General features: G+C 49.7%; 1 protein-coding gene across 1 annotated transcript in view; it reads right to left on the reverse strand.

Annotated features, from left to right (window-relative positions):
- Positions 1–4,721, reverse strand: part of LOC144781330 (alpha-1-antitrypsin-like) — a 183,012-nt gene extending 178,291 nt beyond the window's left edge. Inside the window, exon 1 of the mRNA XM_078660106.1 lies at positions 4,556–4,721. The gene's annotated coding sequence lies outside the window, so the exon portion shown is untranslated. The remainder of the gene's footprint in view (positions 1–4,555) is intronic.
- Between the last annotated feature and the right edge of the window lie 12,750 nt (positions 4,722–17,471).

Here is a 17,471-nt window from a genome sequence, read left to right on the forward strand (position 1 = left end):
CCCCACTGATTTCATTGATCTAATTGCCTCACTTTGCTGAATTCGCCTAATCAGCGGGTCAATATATAACGCAAATAGAAGGGGGGAACAAGGGCAACCCTGCCTAGTCCCCCTTTCTATGGCTACTTAATCTGATAGGATTCCCAATAAAAAATCCTTGCTCTGGGTTTAAAATAGAGGACCTTTACCAAGCTAATAAATCCTTGTTCAAGCCTCTTGTTTGACATCAATGCCCAGAGATACAGCCAGGAGACATGATCAAAGGCTTTTTCTGCATACTCTGGCCGCATTGAAGAGGGAGATGACTCAACGGATATGATCTATGGTTCCCTTCCCTGGGATAAAACCATGCTGAACAGGGGAGACAAGCCGTTCTATAACCACAGACAGACAGGTAGCCAAAATGTTGGAATAAATCTTGGAATCACTATAAATGAGCCTAATAGGCCAATATGAACCCAACTCTACTGATGGTTTATTCTTTTTTTGGAAGACAACGATTTTAGCCATAGCCCAACTCCCTGGTGGAGAGCTTCCCTTTTGAATCTCCTGAAAGAGCTTGATCATATACTCTTTGAACTCCCCAGCAAAGATTTAGTAAAATTCTCCAGGGATGAAATTCATACCCGTGGCTTTCCCCGATTTTAAATTACTGATGGCCAAGCCAATCTCTTCAGGTGAGATAGGTTGCTCCAACACCTGCCGATCTTCTACCTCAAGCACTTCTTCACATGTGTCTGATAAAAAATCCCCCATTATATTGGTTAAATCCTTTCCCTCTTCGGGATAAAGTTGCTGGTAATAGCTCTCAAAGGAAGACCTAATGTCATCAGGATCAGATTTCATACCATATTGTGGATCCCTGATATCCATGATCTCTCCCCCAACTGCCATCGGTCTAGTCCTAAAAGCCAGAAGTCGCCCCACCTTTTCGTTATATTCATATATTTTCTCTCGCCACACTAGATACTTATCGGCTGCTTTTTTGACAGATATGTCAACAATCTTTGCCTTAACTGTAGCTATTTCAAGAACGACTGCTTCTACACTAGATCCAGCAGAAATCATCTCTATCAGCTCTCCCTCGACTCTAGCTAAGTCTGCATACAGCCCCTGAATCATCAGTTTCTCTTTTTTTTTGCTTCTCCAAGCTATACCTCAACATCTCTCCACATAGGCAAGCCTTGAATGTATCCCAGATGATGTTTATTGAGGCACTCCCATAATTGTCTGACATGAACTGAGGAAACCATGCCTGAATATGTCTCGCATACTGTGGGTCTAGCAGAAGCTCACTTTCGAATGACCGAGGCGGGTCTACTTTAGAATACGGTGCAATTTCCATCTCAAGCATGAGGGGATTATGATCAGAAATCACCTGGGGAAATTTTAAGACCAAAGACTTTGAGGCCATGCTATTTGAGCCAAAAAAGTAATCTAATCTAACGTGGACCCTTTGAGGGGCAGAAAAAAAGTGAACATGGGATCCGCCTTCATATTCTCTCTCCACAGATCGATCAGCCTGTGACTGCACACTAAATCTGCAAGGGCACTATAAACTTTAGGTTTCCTACCAACATTGACCTTCCCCCTTGAGTATTCCCATTATAGGGCAGATTAATATTAAAATCATCCCAATTATAAGAGGCAGTTGCCAGAGTGCCAACTCACCATTTAACTGCTGAAAGAGAGTGGGATAATCTACAACCGGACCATACAAGGAACAGATTGTGAAGGTGTGAGGTCCAAAACGGCATTCTGTTATAACCCATCAACCTAAGCTATCTGCACGAGTCCCACAGACCCCCTTTTTTGCCAGAATAGCGACCCCCTTGATGCGATTACATGGAGTTGTACACCCCTCTATTTGGAATCTCAGCCCACCAAGTAAACTCTTATCTTTGTTCTCAATATCCGTTTCTTGTAGGCAGAATATATCTGGTTTTAAAATCTTTAGATCAAATGCCACTCTTTGTCTTTTTTGGCTGTCATTAAGCCCACATATATTAAGGGATACAATACGAAGTTTACTAATTAGAAAAAATCATAATTCAACCAAAGCCTAAAGCCAGGAATGAAAAGAACAAAACAAAAAGGGGAATACGCCTGCCCTGCACATTCCATATCTCAAATGTTTGCTTACATATAGATCTTTGTCTGCTTGTAGAATCTCCCCCTTCCCAACCCCAACGTCTGCCCTCCCAACATTTGCCCTCTCTCCGCCCCCAACTTCGACCCCCAAACAGAGCATCGGGTCTCTCAAGCACCTAGTGAAGGCTCCTGCTAAGCCCAAGTGAAAAAAGAAAATCCCAAAAAATTAGCGAAAAGAGAATAAGAAGAAAGGAAAAAAGAGAGAGAGAACAAAAAAAGCTTGAGGAAAACAGACAGCAAAAAAGGCATTGTCCTGAGAACCACCACTAGACCATAAATAGTCCAGTAAGGTCAGACGTCCTAGCCAATCCAAACTTCCAGATTAGCCAATACCCCCTTCTCTGAGGCTTTTTTGACTGTCTAGAATCTCCTCTAGAAACTCCTGGGCTTTTATTTCTGAGGTAAACAAACAGGTTCTGCCGTCATGAATCACCTTTTAGCTGGCAGGATTAAGCAGATAAACTTGCCAGCCAGCACTTTGTAGAGGTGCGAACATCTGGCGGAGGCGCCACCTGTGCTCCACAGTGGCACGGCAAAAGTCAGGTCTCACGAAAAAGGTATGACCCTCGAATGAGCGTTTAGCATCTGGTCAGGCTTTTTGGAAAATGTCCTGCCATTATAGAAAGTTACCAAAAAAAAACTAAGATTGGCCTTGGCCGATCTGACTGGCCCGTCTGCCCGTTTTTCCTTAGCATCAATGGAAATCTATGTACTTGCTGTATCTCAGTCTCCCAGTTCCAGTTGGATAGGTCGGAGAAAGCCCCTTTAAGCAAATTAATAATAAAAGCCCTCATTTTGTTCCCTTAACCGTTCTCCCCAATGCCCAGGAAGTGGAGATTATTCAGTCGCTGACGATTTTCATATTCTTTTAACTTCCAGTGTACATCCACCAATCGGGCATCGTGACTGTCAATTCGAGTTTGTACCGCACATGTACCCTCCTCAAGAGAAACTGTGCAGGCTTCTATAGCGGACACTCTCGCGACAATATCAGTACCGAATTTATTCATCTTCCGGATTGCGCCCTGTATTTTCTTGGCAGATAGATGTGCCTTCCGGGTTTCTGCTCTTGTTTCACCCTGAACTTGTTTTAAAGTATGCTATATATGGTCCATTGTGGGAGGCCCTGGAGATGCCTGATTTGACTGTTTTGTATATTGATCCATCACTCCTCCACATTCTCATAGACTTGTTCGGTCACAGACTAATTAATACAAACACAAAAGGAATCTTGTGGTCAAATAAGTATAGTAAAAGAAGAAAAAAATGCAAATACTGTATCTATAGTCACAAAATTGTGTTACCTCCAGTAGCTACTAATACACATGAACTCATTACGTCACAGCAAGAAGGCTATAGGATTTTCAGCAACTGCCCTCCGTGGCCAGTGTCATCATCTGGAATTCCTGCGTGTCTACCACTGCACCTCACAACCAAGAGGGGCGCCACTGTGGCCCTTTGTGGCCAGTGTCATCATCTGAAATTCCTGCGTGTCTACCACTGCACCTCACAACCAAGAGGGGTGCCACTGTGGATTAGATGACATACTAGTCAGACAACAGTAACCAAGTTTAGTCACCAAACTAGACAGGGAAACACCTACTAACGTATGTTAAAAGTAGTCAATGGAAAGAGAAGGGTGCAGTGCAAAAAATGTGAAGATTAAAAAGGATATGAAAGCATACAAACTCCTTTATTCACGTATTGCTTCCAAACCTAATAAAAGAGGGCAGGAACGGCTCCTATCAAATATTTGACCACCAGATTCCTTTTGTGTTTGTACTAGCATTGAATTGGGGATGAATCTGGAAGGGGTCGGTAAATATTTCCCTTGGACCCTCTTTTCCATTTGGAATTGTGTATAGAACGGTTGCAGAGTAATCCCAATCTGGGATGAGGGGGCAGGGGCTTCACCATTGATCTCCCTTACAGCAAGCAATGCCTTTACTGAGGTGGCAACTCTTGGTTTTCCGTTTCTTTGAAGACGTTTCAGGGTACATGGAGTCTCAGCGCCCCTCAGTCATTATCTTTGGAGCTCTTCCCTTCCAGATAAAGATCTTCGGGCACAACCGAGTCGTCAAACTCATCTGTTAATGGAAAGAATTTGTCACCTTGGTCCTGAGAGTTTAGGCGGCTTGAATCCAAACTATGCGGGACAAATGGTCGGGCATCATTAATATTTAACAGGGGGCTGTTGCAACAACCAGCTATGCAAGATCTCCCGACCCTATGCTCTCCGGGGATTCAGCTGGTATGGATGGGGGAAATCCTCTAATATCAAGCTTTTAACTCATTCCTCCTCTTTACCATCACCCCACGCCTCCACCTCAGAGCCTCCCTCCTGAGCATAAATAGGTGGCCCTGATATGCCACTATCCTCTGACATATCTTTTAAAGTACTCACGGGTCTGTTCTCTCCAGTCTCTGCAGCTTCTTGTGGCCGGCTACCACCTTTCCCTTGTTATGCCTGCACAGAACGCCGTGCAACTGAAAAGATTGCCGGTTGCTTTGCTTCCCCCTTAGCCTGCCGATTGTTCGTGACCCGGATGTCTTTCTGTAACCTTGGTTTCTCAGTCGGGCCTCCTGCCTTCAATTGTGGTTTCAAATCAGTTTCACTTTCGTCGTTTCTCTGTTTCTCTTTGCTGTCATTGGTAACCCGATTCGAGGAAGCTGTAGTTTGTGGCGTCTCCCTGTGCTCTTTCTCTTTCTCCTTTTGCCTTTGTTGGAGCGGAGCGGCGCCGCAATGACCATGGTCAATGCATCATTAGATTTACTTACATGCATCCCTGTTACTGTATATATGAAGATATGTTTTCTTTCAATATAAAAAGATTATTAACATATACACCTGCTGTGAATAATTTGTTCTTAATAATGTTTCTTCTTTTCAGTTTATCAGATAGGAACCTTCAATTAAGTTGCCGTGTCTAACAGTAGTAAATGATTTATGAACTTATGTATCAATATATATGTTTAAAGAACTCAATTGCTAGCACTATTCACTGTTAGACTATATTTACCCACACTCTCAAGGGAATATTGGGTTGTCCTTTTATGTATAAAGATTTATAGAATGTGGTCGTTTCTATGCATCAAACTCTTTATGTGACATGGTGTTTGGTGCAAGTCCAAAACCAGAGGCCAGGGAGGCACATTTGGGCATTCCCCAAAGGAATACCATTTGAATCTTCCCCCAACTTGCAAAAGCTAATAGGGTATAACCACCCAGGGCCACCCCAATGAAGGGAGAGAGAACCACTTTTAGGGATGTAGGACCAGGGAACCTGCGCCACGTGGTGCACATTGAGGATAGCTGCACTTAGAAAGGACCTCTTGTTTTCCTGAATAGTGGCTGGCCTGGGCCGATGACCTGCTGATATGTGGCATCCTGAAGTGAGCTTCCAAGGGCCAGTTGGCTGGTCTCCTGTTCTCTCGGAGGTCACAGGGACATCAAAGATATCCCATGAGGGGGTCACACCATCTACATCTACACCATCTACAAGTGACATCAGAGAGTGGTGCCCTCTAAGTGCCCACATCGCCTGCTGAGACCGGAAGGCCTAATGCAGAGCTCAAGATATTGCCCACAACTATGGCCTAAGTGGTTCTTTTACTGCAGGGACCCCAGCACGCATAAGCGTCTTGTTTGTGGTGAGCGGATTCACTAGGTGCGGGATCTAAAGGGGCCAGCTTTGTCGACTGTGCCACATTTGTCATGTGCACCAGGCTGACTGGATGCTCATTGCGTGCGGTGTCCGCTTCACAGGTTGAGACCCACAGAGGTGGAGGACGCACCCATTGCAGAGTCTCATTCTACCTCATGAGGCACTGCTGAACTTGCACCTGTGTGTCTATCTGGAATTGATGGATACAACTGACATCAAGGTGTGCCGTACATAGTGACTCATTTCCAGGGAGGTACGGAATTGCAACTCTACTTCGTGTAACCTGAAGTGTCTGGTCTGTCTCATTTCGCAGTGCACCAGACCCTGTTCCCAGATTGCTAGGGCACCACTTGGACCAATTTGTAGCTGATGGGCTCACTCCTCAGACTGAGAGTCACCCCTGTGTGTTGTTCCCCATTCTCTGCTTGTTTCATTACTGGCCCTCATGGTGGACAAATTGCCATCTCCTCATCTGGCCCTTCCAAAGACTTTGTGGCACCAGATAGGAGGAAGAAGAATTGACAAGATTGGAGGGATACTTCTGACAACGTTCAGGTGCATGTCAAGATATTGCATAACACCCCTGTACTCCATAGAACTGGGCTGGTACCAGAAGGCCCGGGTGGACCTCTGTTTAAAACAAATTGTGGCCTGTTTCTGCTTCACAACTTGTTGGTGACCTTCCTGAGCGGTGGCAAGATACCCTTTGTTTACGTCTACCTCTTGATTATGCTTCCTATCTATCCCCACCTGCTTTCCAGGAAGCCAGACAAGGTGTGACCTCAGCCATGAGGGGCCTTGTGTTCGGAGGGAGGGGCTACTGAACTTCCATCTGGTGTGTCTGGGATAGTGGGGGCGGCAAGACCACTGACTCATTGTCAGTGAAATTGCTCTCCCACCCTCGCAGCTCCACCATTAAGTGAGGTGCCCCTGCCCCTGCACTCTTGAGTGTTGGTGATCGAGGCCCTCCTCCACCCGCAGGTTTCCCTGCGCCTCATCCCTGGTGGTCCAGTGGACCTCTGTTTCCTTTCTCTCACTCTGCTCCTTCACTCGGTTTTCTACTCTTTCTATCTTTCACCTTTCTTCACCTTTCTGCATCTCTGCTCTTTTGTGCCTTATTTCTGCCCATTTTCCCTTTCTCTCCCTCTGCTCCTTCACTCGTTTTCTCTCGTTTTTCTACCCTTTCTATCTTTCACCTTTCTGCACCTCTGCTCTTTTGTGCCTTATTTCTGCCCATTTTCCCTTTCTCTCCCTCTGCTCCTTCACTCGTTTTTCTACCCTTTCTATCTTTCACCTTTCTGCTCTTTTCTGCATCTCTGCTCTTTTGTGCCTTATGTCTGCTTATTTTCCCTTTTTCTTTATCCCTTCTTTCCTCCCTTTACCTTTCCCCGCCGCTGCTGCCCCCGTGGCCCCTCCCCCCCAGCGCGACCGGCCCAATCCAGCTCCCCTCCCCGCTCCCGCCTCCCAGCTGTCCAGCCCTCCCCGACCCCTACTTAATGGCGGCCACTACGCTGGTGCACCGAAGGCGCGTCAAAGGCAAGCCCGTCTGTGCCCGTCTGCGACCCGTCCGCGACCAGCACCAGGAACCCTGGACCTCCGCCCCGCCAACGCTACGACCCAGTAGCACTCCACGCACTCAACCCAGGCTGCAACAACAACTGCAAGCTAGCATCACCAGCCGACACCCATGGACCCTTCAGCTGTCTCCGCTGCCGGCACACCTGCAGCATCGCCAAGAACACGGATCCAGCACAAACCGCCCACAAGAACACAACCGAACCGAAGACCCTGCAATGCATCCTCCTCAACGTCCGATCCCTCCACAAACACGCCACAGAAATCTGGGACCTACTTGACAGCACCACCCCGGACGTAGCATTCTTCACCGAAACCTGGACCAACACCACCTCGGGACCGGACATCGCCATCGCCATCCCCCAAGGATACAAGATCTCCAAGAAGGACCGCCCCACCCACCCAGGAGGAGGAATCGCCATCGTCCACAAATCCAGCCTCCGCCTGAGCACACTCCCTGACGAGTCCACAGAACTGATGGAACACCTTCACTTCAAGATACTGGCCAGCCCCACCGCCGCCCTCCGAGGAACCCTCATCTACCCCGCAGACCCTTCACCAACTCCATCACGGACATTATCTCCCTGCAGGCCATCACATCCACCAACTACACCCTGCTGGGAGACCTCAACTTCCACCTCGACAATCAACTGGACCCCAACACCACATGCCTTCTGGACAACCTCCACAACATTGGACTCTGCCAGATCGTGACCGAGCCCACGCACTCAGCAGGACACACCCTCGACCCCCTCTTCACTACAGGAAACTCCATCACCTTCAGCCACACCACCGAACTCCCATGGACCGACCTTCATTGCGTCCACTTCACCTTCAGAATACCCACCATCCACAGACACCAGAACCTGCTTCCACAAAGAAACTGGACCAAAATCCAGGCGCACATGCCGCCGCCTCGAAAAGGCCTGGAGAAACACCAAATCCACAGAAGCCCACAACAACTTCAGAGCCGCCACCAACGCCCACCATCAACTCATCAGAGAAACGAGGAAAAAAGCGATTGAAGACAGAATCTCCACCCACGCACACAACAGCAAGGAACTCTTCAGCATCATCAAGGAGTTCGCCCAACCCACCAGCGAGTCTACCGACATCCCTCCCTCACAAGACCTCTGCGACAAACTCAGCACCTTTTTCCACCACAAAATCAAGAGCATCTACGACAATTTCAACGAAGACAACCAACACACTGAACCCTCACCAACCACCCACGACACCCGGAAACCAGCGATTGATAACTGGACAGCCCTCACCACCGAAGACACACTGAAGACAATGAAGTCAATCCACTCAGGGGCCCCCACGGACCCCTGCCCCCACCACATCTTCAACAGAGCCGCCGACACCATCGCACCCTTGCTCCGCCACACCATCAACCGCTCCCTGGCGACAGCCTCCTTCCCCGATGACTGGACACACGCCGAGGTGAACCGCCTGCTAAAGAAACCCTCAGCGGACCCCACCGACCTCAAAAACTACAGACCCATCTCCCTGCTCCCGTTCCCAGCGAAAGTCATCGAGAAAGCCATCAACAGCCAACTCGCCACATTCATTGAAGAACACAACATCCTCGACTCCTCCCAATCCGGCTTCAGAAAAAATCACAGTACGGAAACCGCCCTCCTCACCGCAACAGATGACATCCGCACCCTACTGGACAAAGGAGAAACAGTAGCCCTCATCCTCCTCGACCTATCAGCGGCGTTCGACACAGTCTCCCACCGCACCCTAATACGCAGACTCTATGACGCAGGAATCCAGGACAAGGCCCTCGACTGGATCTGCTCCTTCCTCTCTGGCAGGACGCAGCGGGTCAGACTCCCCCCATTCCTCTCGGACCCCACACCTACCACCTGCGGAGACCCCCAGGGCTCAGCCCGACGCTCTTCAATGTCTACATGGCTCCACTTGCCCCCATCGTCAGAACCTACAGACTCAACATCGTGTCATAGGCAGACGACACCCAGCTCATCCTCTCCCTATCCAACGAGCCCAACACCGCCAGACGCAACTTTCGAGAAGGCATGGAAGCCGTCGCCAAATGGATGAAAAATAGCTGCCTTCAACTAAACACCAACAAAACAGAAGTACTCATCATGGGCCCAAACCCCGACGCCTGGAGCGACACCTGGTGGCCCACCGCCCTCGGAAACCTGCCAACCCCCACAGACTACGCACACAACCTGGGAATCATCCTGGACTCCGAGCTCAAAATGGACCGCTAGATCAACTCTGTCTCATCTTCCTGCTTCCACACCCTCCGCCTCCTTTGTAAGACCTTCAAATGGATCCCCCTCGAACACCGAAAGACAGTCACTCACGCCCTGGTCACCAGCAGACTCGACTACGGCAACGCACTCTACGCCGGAATAAACAAAAACCTCATCCGCAAGCTACAGAACATCCAGAACGCCGCCGCAAGACTGGTCCTCAACCTGCCAAAACACTGCCACATCTCCCAGCACCTGCGCACACTCCACTGGCTCGCCGTCGAGGCGAGAATCACCTTTAAGATGCTCACCCACGTACACAAGGCCCTCCACGGCACCGGACCAGCATACCTGAACAGCCGACTCAAATTCCACGCACCCCAAAGGACCCTACGATCAGCCCAGCTCTCCTATGCCGTGGTCCCCCGCACCAGAAAGACCAGATCGGGAGGCCGCTCCTTCTCCTTCCTCGCTGCCAAAGCATGGAACGCCCTTCCGCTCCACCTCAGACAGACAACATCGCTCCCCATCTTCGCAAGAAACCTCAAAACCTGGCTCTTTGACAGACCCCCTCCTTGATGGAATAGAACCTGCACCCACCCCCCCACCCCTAGCGCCTTGAGACCCTTACGGGTGAGTAGTCGCGCTTTAACAAACCCCTGATTGATTGATTGACTTGTAGCCACGGGGTCTGCAACTTGTTATCTGTTGACCTGCTTAGTATCAGTGGACCGCATGAGTGTAAAAGTGCCCATATGCACTGGGCTGTACCTGTCGCACTGTGTAGCGGTGCACAGTGAGTATGGGTGTCTGTCTGTGGACCACCTATTCCTCATAACACAGGTTGGTGGTGTTGGTTTATATGTTATTCTTTTGCCAACAGCACTTCACTGCTCAACAGTGGGTTTATCCATGTGGCCTCGTCCTGCTGTGCTGCTAAAAGTATTTTAATTCTGTGTGTGCACATGTTACTGATACTGTTGTAGCCCAGGGTGCATCCTATACCTTTCTGAAATTGCATAAATAGGATTGTGAGGGTGGGCCATGGGCTGACAACATGTTGCACCGCATAAGGGTGCTGTATGGGGTTCAAACTAGGCTTTTCCCCAGGTATGTTTCCCATGCATGTTATCGAGATTTGACCAACACAAATTGGACATAGTACTGCTAGTAAAATTGCCAAGTGTGCTTTATGCCCAGAGCTCCATGATATATGCCCAGAACTCCATGATATTCTTGTTACATTGTTAAATGGGATTGTTGAATATTAACTAGGGGTGGATGAAGAATTCCACTCCGCCAGCGGAGTTCGCAGAGCTTTGTCCACACCGCACTCTGCATGGAGCACAGTGTTCCGCAAAAATCTGGAAGTGACACAGAGCAGAGTTTTTTCTCTTGAGCAGCTCGCCAAAGTTAAGTCGGCGAGCGCGAGCGAGAAAAACTTCCACGCTAGATCTGCACCCGACGGGACTTCTCAACGTGGGCGGTAGGGGCAGGTTGCAACCGTTCTTGTTGAGAAATCTGCCAATCGCATTGCATAAGCTGCCACTTGTGTTGAGGAAGCTGCCACTCAAGTAGAATGTCTACTTAAGCAGTAGAAAGCAGCCGCGCCCTCTGACACGACACATAGTGCCAATCGTACTGATTTTACAGTGCAAAACAAAACCCAGGCACTAAAAATCACAGCGAGTAGTGCTACTTAACAGACTCTGCCTCTGACAGAACTCTGCGGAGTGTGCTGGAGTGTGGCAGAGTTTTCCAGCACTTTGCAGAGTTCCTCATAGTAGAACTTCACGAACTCTGCCCAGGTCTAATATAAACAACATTTTTTGACGTTGTGTGTGAAGTCTCTCCTTTGTGTCATGCAGAGTATTTATTGTGTTTGAAAGCTGTGTTCTTGCTTTACACGTTGCTTCTGAAGGACATCTGACTTCTCATTGCCAAGCTACCCTACGCTGAACACTAGTTGTTTAGTGTGTGTAATCACCTGTCCTTGACGGTAGCTGTGCACTCTGTCTGGTAGGGGCTCCCACTCAGCCAGTTAAACAATGCTGGTTCCAACATCTGGCGGTCAAGCGGTGGGTTAGGACTTGTATTTGCACAGCAGCGCATGATAAATGATTGCACGGCATGACTTCACATAAAGAAAAATGTTCCATTCCTGTGTTCCTAAGCCATTCAGGGAACGGATCAGGGTAGCCAGGGAGGGACATATAGGGTGTAGTCCTTGATAATCTCCGAGTCTACTTCTACTAGTGTGCTAAAATGGCTGAGAATCTACCTCAGGTAGAGTTTATTTTAGTTGACCTGGAAACCTACACAGTGGCCCAGCTCAAGGTGCTATGTAAAACAAAAGGGGTGGTTTGCAAAGGAGAAGAAAAAAATTCAGATTTGCAGGAAACCTTAAGGACCTGGGCAGAGATCCACCCCAATGGAGAAGTGACTAGTGAGTGGGAACCAGAGAATGGGGACTTGATGGAGCAGTATCAGGGAGACCCTAACGGAATCTGATGGAGCGGGAGAGTCCCCACCACCCGACCTAGGTGGCCACTCCGAAACCGGTACCAACCTGACCTCAAGGAGCCTGCCCCCCGAGGAACTGGAGGACAGAAGGGAAGAGAGAGAAATTAAGTTATAGCTTGCCAGACAGGACAGGAAGCGGGCCCTAGCCCTTGCATGAATAGAGAAGGAGCAGGCCAAGGGCTACTTGGACACTGAGCACGCTCTAGCTGAAAAGAAACTAGCCACGGAGAAGAAAAATATGACCCATGAGCTAAGCCTCAGAGAGTTGGACCTTAGAGCTCATTAGCTAAGGTCCAATAGCGATAATATTGGCAGCACCCCTGCAGTGCCTAGAATAGGGTTCAGATCCTCGGGCACATGGTACAGGATTATCAAGTGGGGGATGACATTGACAAATGGCTGGCAGCATACGAGATGACCTTGAAGGTACACCAGGATCCTGAGGAGAACTGGGGAGGCAGTCTCTGGTAGTACATGCCCCCCTACTGGGAGGGCCACTCCCCTGACACCAGATGTAGGGGCCCAGACTAGCTTCACAGCCGTGACGCCCGTGCTAATTAATAAGTTTGATCTGACCATTGAGAAATACCAGCAGCGGTTCCAGGCCAGCCGCAAGCTCGTCACCCAAAATTGGGTAGACTTCTTAGACTACATGGGGAAGGCACTCAAGGGTTGGGTGTTAGGCAGTAATGTAAAAGATTATGTGGGACTGTATAATCTGATTCTGAGGCAGCACCTCCTTGAAGCCTATTTTCCTGACTTGCGCCAACACCTGGTTGACGTCAAGCTGGAGGATTGCCGAAAGCTTGCTGACGAAGTGGACCTTTGGACTAGCAACCGAGTGTCTAAAAAGATTGCCGTAGGGGGCCGCCCAAAAAGGGGGGAGCTTGGTCCCCACTGAAAAAAGGAGGGGGTGATAAAAAGAAGGAGTCATCGGACAAACCGCAAAAAGACTCCCCAGGGAAAGGGTCTGGCCTGAATCCCCACTCCAGCCCACCAAGGAAAACTCACCTGGTTAAGGATCCGTCACCACAGACCCTTAAGTGCTATGATTATTGCGAGTATGGGCAGGGGCCCAAATGTCCAAAACAAGAGACTCTGGCTGCTGGAGGAAAGGTTCCATGGGTGGCATGGTTAGTGATGGGGAGGAGGCGGCCCCAGCAGAAGGTGAGTAATTTAGTGGTGTTTCCCTAGTGTCCCTGGTTGACAGTGAGACAATACACCAAATCCAGGTGAATGAGAATACTGCAAAATATAGGAAGGGGTTCACCATCAATAGGCAGGGGGGTAGAGGCTCTGAGAGACACAGGGGCCAGCATGACTATGGTAAGTTGTCAGATGGTCCTACCAGAGCAAATCATTCCCCAAGCCATACACCAGGTGGTGATGGCTGACAACAGAAAGGGTTTTTTCGATGGCCCAGGTGCCATTTGACTGGTGTAGGGTTTCTACCTACTGAAGGTCTGCGTAAGTCCTGCCATGCCTGTGGCTTGTCTGTTGGGTAATGACCTGGGGCACATTATCTGGATGGAAGAGGAGCTCTGGGCTCATATGAAAATGTTGGGGTTACTCAACTGTATCTGTGCTACCACACGGTCAATGGCAGCTCAAGAGGGGAGCAGAGATGGACTGGAGCCTGGAACAATGGCCCAGCTCACTGCAAATTTGGGAAGAGAATGAGGATGGAGGATATCTCCCTCAGAATGTACCACTGGTGAAATTGGATGAGGAACTGACCGAGGCCTCCCCAGAGTCCACTGAAGACGGGGCCAATACTTCTCCTGGTACCCTCCCGATCTCGCCGGTTGAAAAGTGGATGGAGGCCCCACCAGGGAGGAGTTCTATAGGGAATGGAGAGAGTGCCCTGACCTGGAGGGACTGAGGCAGCAAGCCAAAACCCTAGCAGCTAATAATGACTCTGGACTTCATCATCTTTACTAAAAGGACAACCTGCTGTGCCGTGAGTTTAAAACTCTTGGCCAGGAGGCCTGTGGGGCGCAGGTGGTCTTCCAGTATCATAGGCTCCTCCTGTGGGAATTGGTCTGTGACCTTCCCTGGGCAGGACCTTTGGGTCAGGAAAAGACCTCTGCCTGGCTTGCTCCTCACTCCTGTTGGCCCAAATGCTGGGTGCCCTCAGATGAATTCTGCAGGACCTGTGTGACCTGTCAGGTCAGGGGGAAGATGGAACAAGAGCTGAAAGGTTCCTGTAACCCCTGGCCCACCATGGATACCACCCTCATGGGGGTGGACCTCGACCTAATAAGGCCACAAGACCCCCAGACGACCACAGGGAACAGGTTCCTTCCGGGTAATGTGGATCATGTCACATGGAGCCTCTTCCAGTCTCCAAGGGAGTTCCCCAGGAGGTCATACACTACGTGCTGGTCTTCCGAGAGTTGACTAGCCAGGTTGTGGAAGCAAGTGTGCCTGACTATTAAGGACAGTATGTGCCACATAGGGCAAGGATCGGTGGTGTAATGAGGGTCCATGGTGGGTCTGGTTAAGATGCAACCCATCTAGGCCAGGATGGAAGCCATCTCGGCCTGGTAGCCCCTTAAGACTCAAACAGGCATCCAAGCCTTTTTGGGCCTTGAAGGATATCATCAGAGGTTCATCAAGGGATATGGCATACTTGTGACCCCCTTGACGGAGCTAACTTCGAAGAAGCATCCCAGAAATGTCATATGGCCTGAGGCCTGCCAAACTTGATTCAACTCCCTCGAACAGGCCATGTTCACAGCTCCTGAGCTCTGGGCTCCTGACATTTATTTGGAGTTTTCTGTTCAGACGGATGCCTCCAAACAAGGGATCAGGTCAGTATGTCCCATCTGCATTAAGGGAGGCTAGACCAACCAGTAGCCTTCATCTACCGAAGGTTACTTCCCATGGAGCAATGGTGGAGGGTAATAGAAAGAGAAGCTTACTCTGTGGTCTCAGCCTGAAAAGTTGCGACTAGGTAGAAGCCATCCTGGCCTGGGACCTCCCCAGGACTCAAACGGGCGTCCAAGCCTGTTTGGGCCTCGCCGGATATTATCGAAGGTTCTTCAAGGGATGTGGCGCAACTGTGACCTCCTTGACAGAGCTGACTTCAAAGAAGCAGACCAGAAATGTCATATGGCCTGAAGCCTGCAAACGGCATTCGACTCTCTCAAACAGGCCTTGTGCACAGCTCCTGTGCTCTGGAGTCCTGGCTTTTCAAGGGAGTTCATTGTTCAGACAAAATGCGTGTGAGCAAGGGATCGAGGCGGTATTGTCCCAGCTGAATGGAGAGTGGCTAGACCGACTGGTAGCCTTCCTCTACCGAAGGTTACACCCCAGGGAACAATGGTGGAGGGTGATAGATAGAGAAGCTTTTGCTGAGGCCTGGACCCTGAAGAAGTTGCAGGCCATATTTGCTTGGCACACACTTCATGGTTCAAACGGACCACCAACCCCTTTGTGGCTAATGCCAATGAGGGGCAAGAATTTGAAACTGTTGAGATGGTCCATTCCCTTACAAGGGATAGACTTTAGGGTGGAGCAGTGACCGGAGGTTGACCACTCCAATGGCGATGGCCTATGTAGGGTTTTCTGCCTTAGTGAAGAGGACTACCTGGAAGCAGGGTACCACATTCAGCTGGGGGAAAGCCTGTTGGACCTGATACTTGTCAGGTAGCGTTTCCCTAAACCTTTCACTTTTTCCACTTAAGTTTTGCTGATTTTCTGTGGAGCCGGGATGCTCTTGGTCCTTTCCCTATGTACTGTAGTGTGAAAGTGCATGCACCCTTCAGACCCATGCCAGGAAGTGGTGTGGATGTGATGTTTGTGAACATAGGTCAGGCCTGCTTTTGCAGCCTGGGTGCACACTTGCACCGCTGGTGTAGTTTACCAACATGTCGGACTTGCTATTGCACAACGGTGTGAGCACTCACACGGACTGTGCGTTTAAACATATTTCCAACCTGCCACATCATGTCTGTGAGAGTGCTCTTGCATGCAGACTTTCACTGCCTGTAAAAAACTGGTCCAGCAAGAGGGGGGCCTTTCACCTCCAGTCTGATGGAAGGTGAAAGGCTGGGACAGAACCCACGGGTGTTCACTGCTAAGGTAGTATGGAAGACCCATGCAGGTTACCCTACTGAGGAGATTTGCCCTTCCCCTAAGTTAGCATTGGGAGGTCTCAGGAACATCAAACATCTCCTACGAGGGGCCCACACCATCTACTGGTGACATCTGGAGAGTGGGGCCCTCGAAGTGCCCACATCACCTGCTGAAAGCTGGATAGCGTGGTGTGAAGTTGGAACTACAGAATCTTGACTGGAGGGCCTAAGTGGGGAGCTCAAGACGGTGCTTCAATCTACGATGAAGTGTTCCTGTACCGCAGGGACCCCAGCACGCATAACTGTCTTGTTGATGGTGAATAGATTCACCAGTTGGGAGTGACCCGCTTCGTCAACTGTGCTCCATTTCTCTTGTGGACCAGACAGACTGCATGCTCATTGCACACGGTGTCTGCTTCACAGGTTGCAACCCTATGAGGTGGGGGACGCACCTATTGCAGAGTGTCATTCTACCTCATGAGGTACTGCTGAACTTGTGCCTGTGTGTGTGTATGGAATTGTCTGGTGCAACCAACATCAAGGTGTGCCGGACATAGTACCTCATTTCCAGGGAGGTACGGTATTGCAACTCTACTTTGTGTAACCTGAAGTGTCTGGTGCGAGTCATCTCATTGTATGCCAGACACTGTGCCCGGATTGCCAGGGCACCACTTTGATCAACATGTACCAGACAGGGTGCCTCCTGAACGAGAGTCTCCCCTGGGTGCTGTTCCCTATTCACTGCTTGTTTCCTCACTAGTCCATCATGATGGATCAACTGCCCTCTCCTCATCTGGCCCTTCTGAAGACTTTGTGGCAGCAGTTAGAAGGGAGAGGAATTGACTAGGTTGGAGAGACACTTCCGAGAAGGATTCAGAAGTATGACAAGAGACTACATGACCACCCTGTGCTTCCCAGAACTGGTCTAGTGCCAGAAGACCCTGGTGGAAGCCTGTCTGTTCAAATTGTTGCTCGTGGCCCATTTCTGCTTTGCAACTTGTTGGTGGCCTTCCTGAGTGGCGCCAGGACCACCTTTGTTTACTTCTACCTCTTGTTTATGCTTACTGCCTATCCCAACATGCTTTCTAGGGACCCAAAAGAGGTGTGACCTCAGCTATGGAGGCCTTGTATCCGGAGGAAGGGGCTGGTGCACTTCCATCTGAGGTGTCGGGGACGGTGGGGGCCAATTGGCGGGTAGCAGGAGAATTGCAGCTATGGGGTCTGCAGCGTGTTATCTATAGACAGTG

This window comes from Lissotriton helveticus, chromosome 9 (assembly GCF_964261635.1).
Source record: "Lissotriton helveticus chromosome 9, aLisHel1.1, whole genome shotgun sequence".
NCBI classification, from domain to species: Eukaryota; Metazoa; Chordata; class Amphibia; order Caudata; family Salamandridae; genus Lissotriton; species Lissotriton helveticus.